Genomic DNA, 6,000 nt, shown 5'->3' with positions numbered 1-6,000 from the left:
GGTGCATTTAGGCCATTGACATTAAGGGTAATTATTGTCATGGGATTTTGTGTCATATTTCTGTAGGGGCTGGTTGTGTTTCTAAGTGTTTTCCTTCTTATCCTACAGGAGCCCCTTTAACCCTTCTTTTAGTTTTGGTTTTGAGTCTATAAAGTTCCTGAGCTGTTGTTTATCTACAAAATGGTGTATAGTTCCATCGAGTTTGAGTGAGAGTTTAGCTGGATAAAGTATTCTTGGTGAGGCATTCATTTCATTGAGTTTTTTCATTATATCCCACCATTGCCTTCGGGCTTGGAGGATTTCCTCTCATAGGTCTGCTCTAAATCTAAGGGGTGCTCCTTTGAACGTGATTTCCTTCTTTGACCTTGCTGCTTGTAGTATTGTGTCTCTTTCCATAGCATCCATCGTTCTGACCATGATATGCCTTGGAGTGTTTTTACTGGGGTCTCTTTTTGCTGGCACCCTTCTGGCTCCTTGGATCTGTATGTTTGCATTCTTTAACTCTGGGAACTTTTCGGCAATGATTTCTTTGACTGTGACTTTTTCATTGGGTTTGCCTCCCTGCCCTTCTGGTACTCCAATGATTCTAATGTTGCTCCTCTTGGCGTCATCTTCTAGGTCTCTGATTCTCCTAAGAGCCATTTTGAGATCTTTTTCCATTGCTTATTTTTCCCTATGGGATTTCTGTTGTTCATCTTCAAGCTCACTGATCCTCTCTTCAGCTGCACTTACCCCATTGCTAAGGGCACTTACTGAGTTTTTAATTACATCTACCAAGTCCTTTATCTGTGACACTTCTTTCTGTAGCTATTTTGTTTCTGCTCTCACTTCTTCATGTATTTTCTTGACTAACCTTTCTATTGTTTCTTTCACTTCTTCTTTTAGTTTTCTGGCTATCTCTTCCATTGATTCTTTGAGTAGGTCCTTGAACATCCTTTGCATTTCATCTCAGAGCTCTTTATCGGGGAGAGCATATTTGTATGCGACCCCGGTTGAGGGTTTGGGAATCTTTTCTTCGTCTTCACCTTGTAGTGGAGATTTGCGTTGTTTCTTCATGTTGTTTTGTTTGTCTAGTGGTAAACCCCTGGAATTCACCAGCACTTTTCACTCTTTTGGGAAAGGATTCTGGATAAGGCCGGTTGCTGGTGGACACCCTTCTCTCTTTCTAGGGTCCGAGGCTCTTTTCTGGCATTTTTTTCTCTGGCTTATGACGGGCATCTAGGGAAGATAGGGAAGATTTGTAGGAGGTGTTCTATACAGCTTCTATTGTGTATTGGTCTTTTGTTAGACATGGAGTAGGCTAGTGGATTATTATTGTATTGTAGTGAAGGTGGCCGGAATTTTTTCCCCACAGAATTAGATGGGAAGGGCTGGGCTGAGGATCCAGAGTGATGGGGGTGGAAAATATAACTTCGGGGCGCCTAAGCAGCTGCCGCTCTGGAGAAGGCCACACCCACTTTGAGGAGGCCACGCCCACTCGCAATGGAGACCACGCCCCTACACTAATTACCATGCCCCCAGCCAGTCAAGATGCTAGTCCACAGACCTGTTTTGGGGGTTCGGCGAGTACATGGACCTGCGCTCTCTGCGGAAGTGGCTCAGGCTGCTGGAGGGGCCCCTACCCGGGGCCGGCTGTGGCGGCTGGGTTTCTGGGTCCCAAGTTGAGTTGGGGTGGGGAGTGGGCGCCACTATATTTAGCATTTTTGTTCCCTTAAAATTATTTGTTTTGAGGCCACACTTACGCCTTTCAGTGCTCTATCCTGGCAGGGTTCAGGGGATCATAAACAGGGCTAGGATTTGAACCTGAATTGGCTGCCCATGAGCAAGCTCTTTACCTTCTGTACTTTTTCTCTGGACCTAAATTCTTTTGTATTTTAAAATTTTAGTTTATTCACCATGATTTTAAATCATATCAATTGTTAAGTTTCAGGTATTTAATATTCCAACATCATGCCCCCTACCAGAGTGTCCCCCAGCATTATCTCAGGGTTTTCCCTGCCTCATGGTCCCCCCCTCACCTTCTTTCCGTGGAAAGTTCAGTTATATAGACCAATTGATAGATTATATTGTTTAGGGATATTTGTTATTGCTTTTCTGTGCTATTTTATATTCCACATATGATAGGACTTTTTTATTGAATCACTGTGAGATACAGTTACAAAGCTTTCCTCTTTGAGTTTCATTCATACAATGATCGAACACCCATCCCTCCACCAGTGCACATTCTCCACCACCAATGTGGCCAGTATCCCCCCCACTCCCTCTATCCCAATCCTCCCCTGCCTCTATGATAGACAATTTGCCTCAAACTGTCTCTCTAGTTTTGAGCATTATGATTTGCAATATAGATTCTAAGAGGCAATCATGTTTGGTCCCTTATCTACTTTAAGCACGTATCTCCCATCCCAAACAACCCTTCCAACCATCACTGACTTAGTGGTCCCTTCCAACTACCTTCTCCCCCAGCTCATAAGGCAGGCTTCCAACTATGGAGCAATATTCCTGGCCCTTGTGTCTACTGGATAGGACTTGTTTTAATCAGTGTTTCTGTTTTTTTCCATCAGACAATACTGGTCTCCTCATTAAGCCACACCTACTCAGTGATTTTCTTCTACTTTTCTGTCCTATTCCCTGGGTGAAAGCTTTTCCATCCACATTTTATTAACAGGCAATACTGATATCTATTTAGTGCTGTACTATCACTCCAGCATGGAACTCACAGTCTTTAAAGTGAGGATTTTATCCAGAACTTCTATAAAGTCTTTCTTTAGACATTAATTGCCACAAGAAACAGCAGCTTGTTAGTAAGGTTGCGTTGGCATGACAAATGCCCCAAACCCACAATGAATGTACAAAACATTCCTGAAAATTTGTTTGAAAATGAGATTGCTATTCTACAAAGTATGGTCTCAAATATTTGGGCATAATTTTTTTTATTTGTTTAGTTTTGTTCTTAGATTACAACAATAGTGTTCGGGAGCCATTTCTACTTCTGTGCTCAGCAATTTTTCCAGGAGGTACACAAGGGAGAGTGCTGTGCCAGTGACTTAACTGGGATTGGCAACATGTGCATCTCTACCCTTCACATGTCTGCTTCCCCAGTCCATATTTTTGATGTTTTCAATGCGGTCTCATAGGCAATCCCATTTTATTCCAATGCGTCTTACTATAATGTTATAGATTCCAATTTTAGTTAAATAAGAATTTTTGGTTTCTAACTCAGGACTTGAGATGTTCATCACTAACATTTATAAAGGGCAATGATTAAACACAATAATGAACCATTATGAATATACGCCTTTAATACAAATTTTACGGGAGTAAGTGACCTGTAAGCTAGATAGTAAAAAAGTATAGGCTACTGAATGGTATTCTGCATATGATCACAGCTAGAAATTATATAGCTTAAAAAATAATTCTGGCATAAAACACATCCAAATGTTGACTGCTATTGCTGGTAGGAGCAGGTGGAGGCTTGTGCTCTTCATTTGGTATTTTTTGACAATACAAACGTTCTTGGTACGGGTCTGAGTGGATTCCAAAGCAGTCTAGGAGACAGAGGCTACCACTCACACCTGCACTGGTCAGAGGCTGTTGCTTGGGGTCCCCAGGAGCAGGAGGGGAGCCGTGTCTGATGCAGTGATGGGGCCTCTTTAGCTCCAGACTATTGCTAACATCAGATGTCTTTGGTGATTTCTTTTATCTTCTTTTCAAATAAAAAAATCCCTGAAAGTCCTGATTAATATTTTGTTTGTTTGTTTTTCTTAAAATTTTGGCAATTCTCTCTTTTTTTTTTCGGGGATGAACTACAAAGGATATGCCAACCAAATATGGTTTAAGGGAAAAAGACATACATGTCTAGTAAATGTGTTTAGTAAACAAATACATTTATATGACAAGGGTCCCAGCCTTTGAAATATATTCATAAGTACAGCTTGGGTTTGGGTATAAACTTGGCAGGTGGTGAAGAAAATACTCAATAAATTGTAAAGGGATCTGAACAGTGTAAGTCCCAACACAATTTATTCATCTTCTTCCTTTTTTATTCTTCCTTTTCCTGCATTTTTCTTCTTCCTTCCTAGCTCCTTCTCCTTTTCCCCTTCTCCCCTTTCACTTCTCACCTCATTAAATAAGAGATGCAATTTGGTGAATGCTGCATGACTTGAAGAGCCCCCAGAAACATTAAATAAATTGCACAGGACTGTAAGGTCAGAGGCAGGATGTCCAGTCCAGAGGTTCTCAAACTTCAAACTTTTGAAACCCACTTAATCACTTAACTTCCCGTTAGTCGTCGATTTGCTCGAGCGGGCGCCAGTAACGTCTCCATTTGTCCCTGTCGCGTGCTAGTGTAGCCCAATGGCATCTGTTCGCTCCGGGAACATGAAGGGCCTCAAACCGATCGTTCATGATCTTGACAAAGAAGTCTGACCATCTGGTAGGTGGGCAGCCACGCGGTTTTTTGACATCCCGTGGAATCCAATCAGTAACAGCTCTAGTCCAACAGTCATCTTTAAATCTCATTACGTGACCAGCCCATCTGATTTTCGACACCTTGGCAAATGAGACAGCGTCCCTGATCCTTGATCGTCGACGGATGTCAGAACTCCGGATTCGTTCTCTCATTTGAGTGAAACGTGATATTCCAAGCATAGCTCTTTCTATTCTTCTTTGGGAGACCTGAATAGCGTTCTCATCTTGTTTGCGTAGGGCCCAGGTCTCTGAGGCATATGTTAATGCAGGAAGAACAGTGGAATCAAAGAGATGTGCCCGGAGCCGGAGGTTCTTCGTCCTCTTAGCTATTTCTTCGACGTTCTTGAAGGCGTTCCAAGCCGCTCTCTTCCTCCTGCGCAGCTCGGGTGCCAGGTCATTTGTCATGTTGACCTCTCGACCTAGGTACACATAGCTGTTGCATTCGGAGATGGTCGTTCCATTGAGAGCGAATGGGGCGTCAGGAACAAGGCTGTTTCTCATAAACATTGTCTTCGTAAGATTCAGCTGTAGTCCTACCTTTCCACACTCACGGTCAAAGTCGGCCAGCATTTGTGCCGCTTGGCTGATGTTTGGTGTTATTAAAACAATGTCATCAGCAAAGCGGAGGTGGTGTAATTGCCGACCATCTATCTTCACTCCCATTCCTTCCCATTCCAGTCGTTGCATGATGTTCTCAAGGGTGGCACTGAAGAGTTTCGGTGAAATGGTATCACCCTGCCGCACCCCTCTCTTGACATCAACGATCACTTCTTTGTAGAATGGTGAGATCCTGGTAGTGAATCCGCAATACAGCTCACGGAGGATCCTGATGTATTGGGCTTGAATGCCCTGATTGGCTAGGGCTTCAATGACCGCTTCCGTCTCAACAGAATCAAAGGCCTTCTTTAAATCAGTGAACGTTAAGCAGAGCGGCATCTTGAACTCCCGAGAAACCTCAATGAGCTTGGTTATCGTGTGGATATGGTCGATGGTGCTGAATCCTTTGCGGAACCCTGCTTGCTCCCATGGTTGTCCTTCATCTAATGTTCTGCCAATCCTATTCAGGATTACTCGAGTGAACAACTTGTAGATGACAGACAATAGGCAGATCGGGCGATAGTTGCCAATGTCATGGACACTACTTCCACTACCCAGCCATTGCCACACTCCAGGACGCTTTCCAGACCCGCGCGGCAGCTCCGGCCGAGACCCACGCACAACTGAAGACCCACAGAACAAGATAAGCGGAACTCTCTGAGACCTTGGACTCCAGGCTCGGCGGACCCAGGGACAGAGCTTCTCTGCTTGCTCCCAACACCACAGGTGACAAAGCGATTCTAATCAGGAGCCCCACCCTACCCTGCCCTGTCTGCTTCCATCAACCACCCAGGGATCAAATTGTTTTGAAACCCAAACTATTTTTTTTTTTTTTTGCTTTTTGGGTCATACCCGGAGATGCACAGGGGTCATTCCTAGCTCATGAAGTCAGGAATTACTCCTGGCAGTGCTCAGGGAACCATATGGGATGCT

Source organism: Sorex fumeus, unplaced genomic scaffold, assembly GCF_029834395.1.
Source record: "Sorex fumeus unplaced genomic scaffold, SorFum_2.1 ptg000024l, whole genome shotgun sequence".
Lineage (NCBI taxonomy): Eukaryota > Metazoa > Chordata > Mammalia > Eulipotyphla > Soricidae > Sorex > Sorex fumeus.
This window is presented reverse-complemented; position numbering follows the sequence as displayed.